Source organism: Macrobrachium nipponense, chromosome 11, assembly GCF_015104395.2.
Source record: "Macrobrachium nipponense isolate FS-2020 chromosome 11, ASM1510439v2, whole genome shotgun sequence".
Lineage (NCBI taxonomy): Eukaryota > Metazoa > Arthropoda > Malacostraca > Decapoda > Palaemonidae > Macrobrachium > Macrobrachium nipponense.
Window position 1 is genome coordinate 4,754,142 of NC_061087.1, and position 15,301 is coordinate 4,769,442.

The following is a 15,301-nucleotide window of genomic DNA, read 5'->3' on the forward strand; positions in this document are numbered from 1 at the left end:
TTTTTTTCTTGAGGCACCTAAATTGTGGCAAACCTGGATTGAAACTCGTCTTGACCTTGATTCTTGCATCACCAGAGACCTCTAACCAACTAATTCATTCATTCACCCGTTAGAGCTTGGCAAGTCATTCATTTCAACAAAGACTATCTTGAAGAAAGACTAAGGAGTCTAAAAAAAACTAGGTATCAAATTTAGTTTTTCGACCAAGTCCTTTTTTTTCTCTAGCAGCCAATGAGAAAAATTGTTTTCTTAAAGTTCTTTTTCTTTATATATAGACAGCAGATAAGTTGTTTACCTCCAGCTACCCCTCCCCATTGCCTTTCACAGAAATGAAAGGTATATTACCATCTAACAGTAGTTGAGCGTATGATATCTTAATTTAAATTACTCTTTACTTTTATATCCTCTTTCGTATCCTCGAATTTCTGAAAAATAAAACAAGCCTGGTACCAGCACTCTCGGACACTGAATAAAAGACCCTTTACGCCTCTGAGAGGCCATATATATACATTGGTAATCTCAGCCACTGTGTTCGAACAATGCATCTCACGGCAATATTCCCGCTGGTAGAGCTAAAAGATGATTTTATACAGCCGTTTTGGGGCGTGGAAACCGAGCAATGTTTCTGTTTCCCTTTCTTTCGTGCGCATGCGTAGTTGCCTATGTGGTCTAGTGGATATTTCATAACTGTATTCCCGTGCGCACAAGATTACATAAGGGTGCTCTGTAATGTAGGATTTGTTTCAAATATTAGTAAATCGATCTGAGCATTTTTTAAAAGAAAGTCAGAACTGTATATTAATATAACTGTGAACGTCAAATTTCATGGCAAAAAAGAATCACAAAATTAGGAGAGAAAAATAGTTTTTATAAGTTGCGTAGCTTTGCAAGAATTTTGTCTATTTAGGCATTGCTTTTGGTAGAGTAACGGCTGAAAGACTAAAACTAATAATAACAATAATAAATTTGACTCGATTAGTACTCCAAGGAGCGCATGATTAACTATCCAAGTCAGTTCTCTGAAACGGGAAACTTCTGACACAAATCAAAAACTGAAAAGGGGTCGGGGCGGGGGGGGGGGGTGGGGGGGGGGGGGGGGGGGGGGGGTGGGGTTGGAGTAAAGACCGTGTAGACGAAGCTCCAAGAACAAGGCAGCCTTAAAATATTACGTCCCATAACTTTTGACCCACCACTACTATACTACTACTACCACCTCTCTCTCTCTCTCTCTCTCTCTCTCTCTCTCTCTCTCTCTCTCTCTCTCTCTCTCTCAGCAATTACCACACCTTCACTTGCTTCATTGTTTTTGTCTAGTCCATCGACCTTCCCAGATTTCGTGTGCAGGAGGCACAGTTCCATAGATTTCCATGACTTTTCAATCTCGTAAATTTCAAGCATTTACGCTTTCCAATAATTCCACTACTTTTTTGTTGTTGTCTCTCTTCTTTTCAATTCACGGCGTCATCATAACGTCTGAACTGTATTACCTCACTCCACATAAGGTTTCTGTTTTTACTGCGTCATCGACACATTTTATTTTGATTCTCCGATCCTTCTTTCATTGCAATTCCTTTCGTCCTGCTGACACTTTTTATTTATAAGGATTCATCCACGGCCTGACCTTCTTTCTCTTTCTCTCTCTCTTTCTCTTTCTCTCCGTAGTTTAATTTAGTCATTTCATTAACGTTATCCTTTCTTTTTATTTTTGAGCGTTTCATTTTGATATCTTCTCTCACTCTTTCTTTTTCTCTCTCCCGTTAAGATATATAAAAGGATGGGAAAAGGAGGAGGTTATAGGGGGTATGAAGGGATCTAGATGAGATGGGGGAGGGGGGGAGAATGCGCGATGGTGTAGAGAGGATGGAAGAGAAGCTGTTGGGAGGGGGTGGGGGGCCTCCGAGGGTTTCGGGATGGGGGGAACAGAATCTTTGAAAAGGTCCCCGACGCTTGTCTTTCTTGGCGGCGCACAGATGGAATTCCAATCTAGAGGTCATTTCCTGCCCCAATAACTGCACTGGGCGCTTATTCGGCCACCCGCTTCTGCTCAAGAAATTGCAATAAAGGAATGGCCGCTAGGAGAGAGAGAGAGAGAGAGAGAGAGAGAGAGAGAGAGAGAGAGAGAGAGAGAGAGGTGGAGGAGGATTGGGTGAGAAAAATATGATGGGACGGGATAGGAAAGGATGGAATAGAGAGAGATAGAAAGGAGAATGAGAATGGCGTAGCATGAAATAGATATCTCGATGAAATGGATTAGGCAAAGATAAAGAAAAGATAAATAAGGGGGAGACAACAGACCACATAATGTTCTTCATTTTCTCTGGCGAGATTAATAAAACAAAAGGCAAGGAGTCTGTGAATAAGGAATGGTTAAAAGTCATAATAACAATACTGTCAAATCAATCATCATAAATAATAGGTAAGAAAAGAACTAGTAAAATGATTATTTGAATCATGACAGCCAGTAAGCTGTTTCATTATCAGGTTTCTTCTTCTCTCTTGGAGCTTAATAAATACATACATGCAGACATAAATGCATAAATATGTGTTCATGTATACATATCGAAATAAATCATGGTAAGAAGTAAATAAGGTTATTCACAGTTTCGTACTTAAGAGAACAATAAGAAAAAAATATTTTGGTTAAATAAACTTTGTTATATTTGATAAGCGCTTCTTGATAGCATGGTGGTCAAAGTCACTGCCTATCGTTGTTTATAAGTTAGTCTGCAGTTCGAATCCCGCCAGGGATAAAGATATAATAATATAATATTATAATTCCCTTCAGTGTATGAAATTCGCAAGGCATAGTGCACTCGATATCAAATGATATTCGGGGCTTAATATTGTGTGATTATATATATATATATATATATATTATATATATATATATATATATATATATATATATATATATTGCTAAACCTCACAGGTCTTTTATTAACATACGAAGTTAATTCAGCTACATAGTACTTAGCCAGCTCTAGCGGGTAGCAGTTTGGAAATCGAACTGATCATCCCTGATGTGTACGCGTGTGTGCGTGTGTGTGTGTGTGTGTGTGCGAGAGTCAAGTTGATAATTAATTAGTTGATCGAAGATGGATGTTAGTCAGTTATCAAGCTGAGGTAGGAGAAGAAAGGGAAAGTTTCCACCAAGTAAGATATGGTTGGAGTTAAAAGAATGGTTCAGACCCATAAGCTCCTCTGCTATTTGAAGCCTTCATTACACATAGAGTTAGCTGCCCATTGAACTTTATGTATGTATGTATGTATGTATGTATATATATATATATATATATATATATATATATATATATATATATATATATTACCGATAAAAATTGAAGGCAGTGTTCAAGATCTTTGGCAACTGAAATATTCTTATAATGGAGTACATCATGTTGCACTTTCTTGTTGACAATTTTGTATGGTTGCACCTGGAAGTTTATTAACGGAGATATCCTATAAGGAATAAATATATATGTGGATTATTATTATTATGATTATTATTATTATTATCATTATTATTATTAGTTCAACGTTCGCATATCAAAGAAAATCCGAAGTTAAAATGAAACACTTTGTGACTCATTCTTTAATGTAAGAAATTTTGCAATAAAGCATACTGGGGAGAAAAAACATATGTAAAAAAAAAAGAGCAAATAAGAGTACATGTAGCTTTGAAGGGAAACGAGGCTAAAAAAAAGTATGTTTTTTTGCAACACTCAAAGAATGAATCTAGAGGTAGGTGGAGAGCTATTCGAGTCTTTCGGTTCACTGAGGAAAATGTCAATATGGGGAATGGGTGAGGAGAGAGAGAGAGAGAGAGAGAGAGAGAGAGAGAGAGAGAGAGAGAGAGAGAAGGGGGGTAAAGGTAAGAAAAAAGTAGGGCCAAAGGGGAAATATGATGGAATGAAAAAAGGGAAGGAAATAATAAAAAAGAGAGGTGTGAGAGAGAGAGAAAGAGAGAGAGAGAGAAGAGAGAGGGGGAAAGAGAGAGAGAGAAGTGGGGGAGGGGTGAGAAGGGTGAATGACAGAGAGATGGAATAGGCATTGGGATGTTACGATCAGGAAATGAAAAGGGACACGGGACGCTCAGCAGAGAGAAAAGCGTTCGGGAAATGAAGTTTTTTTTTTTTTTAATTATAAAAAACTGGAAAGGAAAGTGAATGAAGGGGAGGGAAGAACTGAAGGGGGAATGGGAGGCCGTGTAAGAATCACAGGAAAATGAATAAGAATTGAGAGAGAAAGAAAGAGAGATTCAAATTGAATGTAGGCGCAAGGTAGTTGGAGATACGTGCTCTCTCTCTCTCTCTCTCTCTCTCTCTCTCTCTCTCTCTCTCTCTCTCTCTCTCTATATATATATATATATATATATATATATATATATATATATATATATATATATATAGATAGATAGATAGATAGATAGATAGATAGATAGATAGATAGATAGATAGTGCATTCACTGCATTGCAATTCAGGTTGTTAACAAAGATTTTTAGAACAAAAACCACTTCATAGTAATACTGAAGTGTTAATTGTGTACTATGAAAGTGCAGTCATTTTCACAACTTCAACTAATATAACAGATAATATTGGAGAGTTTACACTCATTATGTACTGTATACGTCTAACATAGGAAAATATGTGATCACTGCAGTTAATTTGTTTCTGCTACCCTATTTATTTAATATTTTGTACATTTCTTTTGTGTATTTAGTGTAGTTTTAACATAAAAATGGAAGTGCGCCAAGCCAGAATAAAAATGTTTAAATCCTTATCACCCTCAATCTCGATCATAACACCTTTTGTTCTCATTCATCAGAAATTATATGCATATTCATCGTGTATCTAAACCTAATTCCCATTATCATCAAAAGCACCGGTTTTCCATCTTAATCTGAGCCCATCATCATCATCATCACCTTGAATTCTTTATGTTTTCACCAAAATCCTTCTCCTTCCCCTTCCTCTTCTCCGCTCTGATACACCCATCATGAGGGGATGCCTGACCCCATCTTTCTCCTACCAGCTCAGCACCTTCTCTTCATATTTTGCCAATCTGCTTACCGCCGTCTTCCTCGCCATCTATTGCCTCTGTCTGTCTGCTACCATCCATCCAATCTCCATCTCAACTACCCAGAACCTTAGAAACTTCTTCCTAAAATCAGACTCTTTCCCCCTCCCCCATCTCACTCTCTTACTAGGACTTGCGTGTGTGTATGTGTGTGTGTCTGTGTGTGTGTGTGTGTACAACATTCTCTGCATCGGCAGTTCCATCTTGACTTGGATGCGGGTAGAGACAACAAATGGGATCCAACACTACTGCAATCCGATCTGATCTCGCCAATAGGCCAAACAAGGACGTGTTCAGCTACCCGATCAAATGACGGCCCGGAAACGGCCTTCTCGCTAAGGAGCCGCGCCGGGTTATCGTCGGTCGGCACAAACAGGGGCACAACTCCTCTCACAGTCACACAAGCACACACACGTGTGTATCTGTATATAAATGTGTGTACACACACACACACACACACACACACACACACACACACACACATATATATATATATATATATATATATATATATATATATATATATATATGCGTGTGTGTGTGGGTTGTGTTTGTCTGTATACTTATGTTTGTATTTTATCTGAGAACGATTATTAACATTTGAGCGTGTACTTCATGAAATACTATGAAACAGCGTCATATATCGGAGGCTCAGAGACGGTCCAATCTACTTGTATGGCCGAGATGAAAGCGTTTATTATTCTAAGCTTAAAGATTTAAGTCTCCATCATATTCCCTGAATTTTCACAACATATGTGTAAACCCCCAATTTTACATCTAAGATACCAGTTTTAAGCGCTCTCTCTCTCTCTCTCTCTCTCTCTCTCTCTCTCTCTCTCTCTCTCTCTCTCTCTCTCTCTCTCTCATTTTTACCATATTCCTTTCACCATAGAAATCAGAAATTAAAAGTGAAGATATAGCTATTAAGCTGCCCCAAAAGTAAAATTGAAGCATATTCAAATAATGCTATTCATCTTTCATCATAAATTTACTTTGCTGATGACCTTTATAGATGTAGGCCTACAGGCAGCACCACAAACCATGAGCGGTGCAGCAAGGAACTTCACAACAGCCTAAACGTACACAAACAGACGTAAATTCTCCCACCATTTAGGTTTCTGACGCTGACAATATTTATCACAGGGATCCCATCAAGTCAAGCGAGATCCTAGCCGTCAAATCAAGCTCTCAATTGATCTTATATTGGAGCCGCGGGAGAGAGAGAGAGAGAGAGAGAGAGAGAGAGAGAGAGAGAGAGAGAGAGAGAGCGGGGAGGGGGGTTGAGGCATAACACACTGCTTCTATTCTCTCCACTTTTCCCCTCTGATCTCTGAGGGGTAGTGGAGGGAGATAGGGAGGGAGGGAGGGAAGCGGGAAAAGGCTGAGGAAGGACTTGCTACCTACCTTCCCTCATCCTTCCTAAATTCATGATCCTCTCTTGAGGGGTTGAAAAGCGAGAAAGGTTTTTTCCGCTTCTCGAGAGAGAGAGAGAGAGAGAGGAGAAGAGAGAGAGAGAGAGGAGAGAGAAAAAGAAACAATTCCATCTGGTTTGTTTTTCAAACTGCTGACCCCACCCACGATGGAAAAAACTCCTATACCATTACACGAATGCTAAGCTGAAAATTTTACAGAATGTATTTATTTATTTTAAATTATATTAACTGGGCGTTTTGAATAACACACACACACACACACACACACACATATATTAATAATAATTATTATAATATATAATTATTATATTATAATATATGTGTTGTGTGTGTGTGTGTGGGTGTGTGTTGTGAGTGTTGTATTCAAAACGCCCAGTTATATTTGAAATTAACACACACACACACACACACACACATATATATATATATATATATATATATATATATATATATATATGTGTGGTGGTGGTGTGTGGTTGTGTGTTGTGTGTGGTGTGTGTGTGTGTATTCAAAACGCCCAGTTATATAATAATTAAAAAATATACATTCTGTAAAAGTTTCAGCTTAGCATTCGTGTATATATATATATATATATATATATATATATATATATATATATATATATATATATATTATGTGTGTGTGTGTGTGTGTGTGTGTGTGGTGTGTGTTTACATGGGGTGAGTAACAACACAGCCATCAAAAGCGCACCTTGCATCAACGCCAAAATGTATTTACATGCGAAATTGACATTCCTTGATTAAATGATGGTAAAACCATATGATTTTGACGGAATCTTCGCACATAAATAGCACGTACTTTCTGTGAATCCGGTTTTATAATATAGCGTACGTCTTACAACTTCCACAATACGACAAACGTGGTTACTTGCCTAAAAAAAGAAGAGAGAGAGAGAGAGAGAGAGAGAGAGAGAGAGAGAGAGAGAGAGACCATCTGGAATATTACCCGGTCCATTATCTTGTACCCTACCTCGTTGATAGTGCCACGAAGGGATATATGGCTTAATTAATTAATCTATCAGATTATTCTTAAATACTGCGTATGCTAATGCAGCGACCGGTGTAACTTGGAACGCCGTTTGCAATGAAATACGTATACCCTTCTTTTATCAGTATTGTTGTTTATGGCGGTTTCATTTAAAGAAGTATGCGATATTATTCTATCAGACGGAAGTAACAACACAAATACTAAAAGATTAACTTTTGTTTATAATAATAATAATAATAATAATAATAATAATAATAATAATAATAATAATAATAATAATAATAATAATAATGTATTATCATCACCATATCAAATACATAAAACAAAATAAGCTCCCTGATGTGCATGATGAATCTTTCAGCTTCTCCGAGGCAAGGGTGGAGCAAGCAATCGCTACCTTTGGCAAACAACCAAATAGCGTCTTGGAGAAAACTAGATGGATGTTTATCATCATCTTGTTAATCTGGGTTAAGCTAATAACTCTGATGGAAAGATCAGTATTATTTTTAACATAAAACAGATCATATCATGGTAATGTTTCACATATGCCCCCGACTAGACTGCATATCGGGATTTGATATTTCCCAGCAAAGAGTAAAGGAACACCCTACGTCAGACACGGAATAACATTGCTTTGCATCTCGACAAAAATCTAATTTATTCCTCATGCAGCGAAATTAATTACCTCAGACCATTAGCCATTATGTTGATATGGTGGTAATATAAAATTCTCGAAAGGTTAAGAATGTGTCTAATCATTAACGTCTGGCGATTTCATTTTCTATATTAATCCCGAGTCCGAAATCCATACACAAAGGCATCTTTCATAACCCGTTAGAGAGAATATAAGGTCGATAAACTCGGGCGGGTATCACGCGAACAACGCCCTAGAGATCTCCTTCAGCAAGGGCGTTATTGCCCCGACCCCACGGCGTAGTCATTCGCGCTGAAGCCACCGTTTAATAAGATCGAAGTTTTTTGAAAAGGTATTAACCTTTCTGAAGACAATATCCAACACCTCAACAAAGGCATATTAAGCTTTTCTTATTGTTACGGTCAGTGATCGCAGGTAATGAAGTCTCGGCTCTTGTTATTGTAGACATGAAAAGGTACATAATAAAATGGCGTTTCATATGAGGCTTTTGTGAGAAAAAGATAACCACAATCTCGCCTCACAGCCAACTCCGATGGCATCTCGGCCACGCCATTATTATTATGACCATGTGCCAACAGAGGAGCAAATTAAAATGCAACCCCCATGACGTCATTCAACAAAAGATATAATACAACGGGGAGAGAGAGAGAGAGAGAGAGAGAGAGAGAGAGAGAGAGAGAGAGAGAGAGAGAGAGAGAGAGATATTAAATTATTCTTTTCCCGGTATAAAGAAGAAATCGTTTGAGCTACGAAGTTATGAGGATAACGTTACCATGAATAGATTCTGTCTTGACGTATCTCATATTGATTAAGCACTTGACAGGGATCAAAATATTCGATTCGGTTGTTTAAAGATGTGTTCTCACAACTTATGTACTTTCCATTTTTATCCCTAAGAAAAATGACAATATAATGTCTACCGTTTCAAGGTGAAACTTTAAAGCGTATGATTCCGGAGTTCCGAGTAAATAAAAGAAAGATATATTTAAACACGATAGCTTGGTTAAATTGATAATAAAACAAACCACAAAAATACATATACACGAATATTGTATTATCGATATCATCAAATAAAATATGCGTAGTTTAGAATGATGTACGAATACTTATTTATAATAACACAAAAAACCTCTCAGGAGGCACACACGCGCCTCTCAGAATAGAGTTGATCGTAAAATGTGAGTTCAATTATTTTTCTAATTTCCGTTTTAATCTATATCACGTGTCTGGAGACGTCTCAAGTTTTTCTTCCCCTCGTGTTCTGACTTAATTACATAAACACCTACATAGCGAGGGAAAACTCTGGAGACTTTGTTCCCGTATTCTTTCTCTTTGGAATGTGTATGGTCAGTGATATTTGGTTATATATTTACTCTCTCTCTCTCTCTCTCTCTCTCTCCTCTCTCTCTCTCTCTCTCCTCTCTCTCTCCATTTACATTCATCACCCTCATCGCGTCTCCCTATCTCGATCATCTTCTCCCTTCACTTGAACCTTGTCCCTATCCCGCCCTCCCAGAGCCGCTTCCATATTTATACACTAATTATCTCTGCCTGTTGTAGCATTAATCCAATTTCCATTTAGAAGCAGCATCAATACTGCCTCTGCTTGTAGCCCTTGGTCAGGCCACCGGTTAATGAGATAGAGAACGGCAGTGAATAGAGCCCACCCAACCTCGATTTTGGGGTGGCTTCACTAGTACCTTCATACCTCCACCCCCACCCCCCTACCCTCTCTCTCTCTCTCTCTCTCTCTCTCTCTCTCTCTCTCTCTCTAACGTATAATATTCAGCGAACCAACTCCACCCGTTGTCCGCAAATCTGCTCTTGTTCGTTGCTCTGGCTTCCCCGTCCCAGTTCTAGACGGTGAGAAAGAAGCGGCACGATCGGGATTTTTTAAGGGGGAAATTTTTTTGCAATTATAAATCTTTAACATTTCTGCACTAAAGAAATATTTTTGTGGACACCATCGATCCCTCCCTTGTTTTATTCTTCTCCGTCGCTCCATCCTTCCTCCCCATCAGTTTATATAATCATAATAATCAAGAAACTGTCCTCTGCTTTACTCATACACGACAATATTATCCCATGTGTTCTATTATATTTCAAAACCAGAATAAGAAAGAAAGGGAGATGTATCGCTTTCCCGAATCCATTGTATCTAAAGCATGGAAACCCTGTATGAAGAGGACATTGAGGAAGGAGGGACCACTACTTTTTTCCGATGATCTCTTTCTACGCTGGGGAAGGAATTGCTCGAGTTCTGAAAGCAAACAACGGGCTTGATCCATTCATAATCATGTCCGAGAGAAAAAGGAAAATGAAGTATTATTGATCCGTTGAGTTTTGTTGGCGCAATGAGTACTTTTCTTTATTATGCTAACGGGGAGGGGAATCCGTCCAAGGGGGGGGGGGGCAGGGGTTGTCGCTGCTGTTAAAATCATGACAATCTTCTTTTACTACAGTGAGAGAGAGAGAGGAAGAGATGAGCGAAGAGGTGGAGAGAGAGAGAAGAGAAGACGAGAGAGAAGAGAGGTTCGTTATAGACTAAATTTGGTAAGATCGAAAGGCCCGGTTAAAGTTTATCAATAAAAATATATTACAACATCCATATTTGCGTATGAACATAATTCTAATTTAAGAAAAAGTAAGGACGGCCGGTGGCGAAGAAAAAAAAAAGAGAACGCAGATGGAAAAGGTTAACGGAAGAGAGAGAGAGAGAGAGAGAGAGAGAGAGAGAAGAGAGAGAGAACTCGGCCATCCAATAATGCATGCCTGCGCACGAGTGTCCAACCTCTATGAAGCAGCTCCCAATATTACATCGCATCCCTCAATACGGCGCAGTTGTCCAATAAAAGACATGGGCTCGAATTAATCACGCCCTTAACGGTTATTCGCATCCTATCTGGATGCTTGGAGAATTGACAATTGGCTGGATGGCAATTAAGCGGTGTTGGCTGCTCTCGCTCCTCTCTCTCCTCTACTCCTCTCTCTCTCTCTCTCTCTCTCTCTCTCGTGTTTGTGCGAGCGTGCGCACACCGTGCGTTAGTGGCCGGCGTCTAAGTAGCTGTGCTGATATTACCAACATAATGGGATTTGGCTGTAATATTCAGATTCGAATAATGATGCACCAGCACTCCTCTCGGGGCTTCTCGGATTGCAAGGAGCTCTTCTCCTTCTTCCTACCTCCTTACTCTTCTACACTACCACTCCCCCCCCCCCCCCAAATCCCCCCCTCCGGCGGGAGTATCCCAATCTCCTCCTCCTCCTCCTCGTTCTTTTCTGTGTTAAATGAAACAAAAGGAACAGAAGAGAAGAAGCCTCTGCCATACAATTTCTCAGATCATATAAACGCTTGTTTAGCTCTGCTTGGTTGCTAAGCTCAACACATTCCAGAGTACTATGCCACCTTTGGTAATACTTCTCTCTCTCTCTCTCTCTCTCTCTCTCTCTCTCTCTCTCTCTCACACACACAAATATACGTAAAAATGGTTTTAATGTAGTTTCATCATTCTCTTACATACACTTAACTTTCTTTAAGAGTAGCCTACTAGATCTCTCTCTCTCTCTCTCTCTCTCTCTCTCTCTCTCTCTCTCTCTCTCAGCGCAGGTCCTCCTCCTTTCGCCTTACATTGGATTTGGTCAGCATACCGTTTCCAATATAAAGACCCACTCCCTTTCCCCCCTCCGTGGCCCCCTTCCCATTCCCCCCGACTCAAAACAATTCTCATCTCCTCCACTCCCGCGCTTTTATCCAATTTTCGTCACTCCTTACATCATCCTCAACCCACCGCCTCGTCTTCTCCTCCTCCTCCTCCTCCTCAACTTTCGCCTCGCCCTCCTTCTCCCCCACAGCAGCCTGATTTTTGACACCATTTTATTACAAAGGGTGCTCTTAATTCTCTCTCTCTCTCTCTCTCTCTCTCTCTCTCTCTCTCTCTCTCTTATTGTTTTCTACAGAATTGACTTTGCGTATCATCGTATTGTGTACCTGTAAATTGAACAAATCAAGATATCTTATATAAAAATAACACATACGGAAATGCTTCACTTTATCTTTTTTCACACGAATCTTTTTTTTTTTCTTCTTATTCTGCACTGGGATCTTCGACGTCAGATGACCCTTAAAAACGCGGAGAAAAAACTGATTTACTCATACTACATCAGTAATCTCTTACTCAAATTAGAATAGATTCACGATAGCTATAATGAAAATTTATCCTGAGAGTAATAACAATAATGTTTCGAGTGACAAAAACTCTTAACGGCATCATAATCTTATCTGGCCGTTTAAATATTTTTTCTTAATAACGAAATACCTAAAGTGACGTTCAGATACATGCCTAGTTAATTATTACCTATAGATTACTCAAATATATATAGTACTGAAGTATTAAGAATAATCTCTTCATTACTAAGATTACTATTATTGTTACATTAATGCGACAGTCGTTAATTGGATTGGAAACGTAATACCGCTTTCTTCCGAATTTGGAATCAATATCCGATCTTTTGTCAACATAATATGATCTGTTACCATAACATAATATGATGAGATTCACTTCGCTTTATATAACTAGCAAATGAAGCCTTCCAACTAAACTAGCTCCAGTTATGTTGCTTTTGAAATTATTTACAGATATTTTACGGTTAACTCCCCCTCCCCCCACTCATTGTCAAACAATAATATGAGAGAGAGAGAGAGAGAGAGAGAGAGCCGTCGGAAATATCGTGGCCCACAAACACCTGTGCTCACTGATAATGGTTCAACACCTGTGCTCAGTGATAATAATTAACACACGCCAACTACCGCTGTCTGTGCACCTGGGTCGGTTTAGACTGAACAAACTTACTTCATTATGCAAGAGAAAGTGCATGGGAAGGGTTGAAAGGGACTTGTTGCATGCAACGATGGGGAAAACCGAAGTTGTAGATTACATGGAATGCTAAGGTTCGGGAGGAGCACACATAATGGCGAAGCGCAGTCGGGCAGCAGACACATATTCCTACTGAATTATAAACTGGAATTCTCACCTACTGACAGGCAGAACAATCAGTCTGACCGACGGAGAGACTTTTGAGTTAACTTGATGGACAGACTAACGCTGAAGCTACGTGGCTTACTAATAAGGACAAAAATAGGGAAAAGTATAAATTTTGAAGTCCTAAAACCATTTACAAGTAAATGAAAACTTCTTGCTGCATTAACTAAAAATATCATTCTCCAAAGTGCAAAAGAAATCCAGTTTGGCAGAAACGTTAAATTTGTATTTTTTTTTTATCTTTATTTTATCATCTTAAGTTTAAGTTTGGTCGAACGGGTAAATCCTTAATAGTGACAAGTAAAAAAAATGTTGAGATCGAACAGAGAGAGAGAGAGAGAGAGAGAGAGAGAGAGAGAGAGAGAGAGAGAGAGAGAGAGAGAGAGAGTCGGTTTAGGGGGGAAGGCCTGGATCCATGAATAAAAAAAGTAAATAAATAAGCACAATAATAATATTCAAAATCATTTGGACGATATCGAATATTCAGTTATGAAATGAGTGGAAAATATTTCACACGAAACCTCACGTGGTCTTTGATCATAAAAGGCCCATATAGAGGCAGGAAGCCACGCCTCATACTATATAAAAAAGGCATACATATATGAATGCCTTTTTTTATTTCTGTTGTTTTGACGGCACATTAATGTAAACAAAAATTACATTTCAATATAAATATACGCATGTGATACAGTATATGGAAAGTATGTACATGGAAACTAGAAGCCCTCTTGCCATCCTAAGCATCATCATTATCATGATCAGTAACTACAGCAGTTTGTCTTTGAAACGTAGCTGCAGGCGGTCAAGACTAAAGACAACAACGTGAAGGAACACAAAAAACAAGAAGCGTCCTCACACCTCGATAAAACATTAAAAAGCTCGGTCTTGTGACGGCATCAACGTCAATATCTCTCTGCTTATCACATCATCTTCATTAATATAATTTTCAAAAGTAATAAGAACGCAGTCATTACCACTATTTATAATATAATCATCTGCGGTGTAATCAACAGAATCATTAATCATCACAGACGATCACAGAGAGATTTCTCCAGACCAACTTAATCAACGTGGCGAGTAATTAAGTAATAAACGCAATGAGAGAGAGAGAGAGAGAGAGAGAGAGAGAGAGAGAGAGAGAGAGAATATGTCTTACAGCACCGATATTAATATCAAATCTCAGGCATACCTTTATTTTCGTGACGTTTTCGACTCGTCATAATTTCTGGCGTCAGCAAATAGGCGTTTCTCATTAAAACTTGTCGGACACCAAAGGCGAAGTGGGTAAACAACGAGCAAAATTCTTAATCAAAACAAACCGCAATTTTTCCGACCACAAAAATAAGGGTGGATTTTGGGGGAGGGGGAGAAGGGTTCATTACCTAGCCGGGGGCAAAAACAGCCCCACATTCATGCTGGAGAAAGAGAGAGAGAGAGAAAAAAAAAAACTTCGCAAGTAATTAAACTAATAAATATTTTTACCCCAACTCAATATAGCAACTTAAATAAGCAATCTCACAGGGACGCGAGCCGGCTGACAAGGTACACCACACAGCAATCCATCTTTCCTTGGCATCACTTGCCCTTACCACACCGATCCATAAGGTCCATAGTCGCATTGTTATTGCCCGAAGAAAGCGTCCTTAACCGAAGTGAAATGATAGTGCTCTGAGGGCGTGGAGTCAATAGGGACTTCCCGACGCTGGGATCCACGGTCGAAAGTCTTGGTTGTTCTCAGCTGGATTTCGAACCCGAGGAAGACTGGCCTCGCGTCTTCCTTTTCAAAACACCTCCGTATGAGATCTTACCTGGCTGGTGTTCATTTATCCACGCCTCGGACTTTTATTCTTCTAACTTAGATTTGATTTCCCACTAAACTTCGTTGTTTACGAAACAATGCACTGTCAAGCATACGCCAGTTCAACCGTCCCGTCCAGAACTCCTATCAGACAAAGAACACCTTAAGTACCCCTCGTCTTTCCACTACTATAACGGCTACAATCACTAAAACTACTACCACTACTACAACGCCAGCTTAAGTAAAAGCGACCTTACAAATTAAAGTTATAATCATTTCAATATTCAGTGC

General features: G+C 39.1%; 1 protein-coding gene across 6 annotated transcripts in view; it reads right to left on the reverse strand.

Annotated features, from left to right (window-relative positions):
• LOC135217573 (LIM/homeobox protein Lhx9-like) overlaps nucleotides 1-15,301 on the reverse strand; it is a 312,394-nt gene that overhangs the window by 175,279 nt on the left and 121,814 nt on the right. The window lies entirely within an intron of this gene.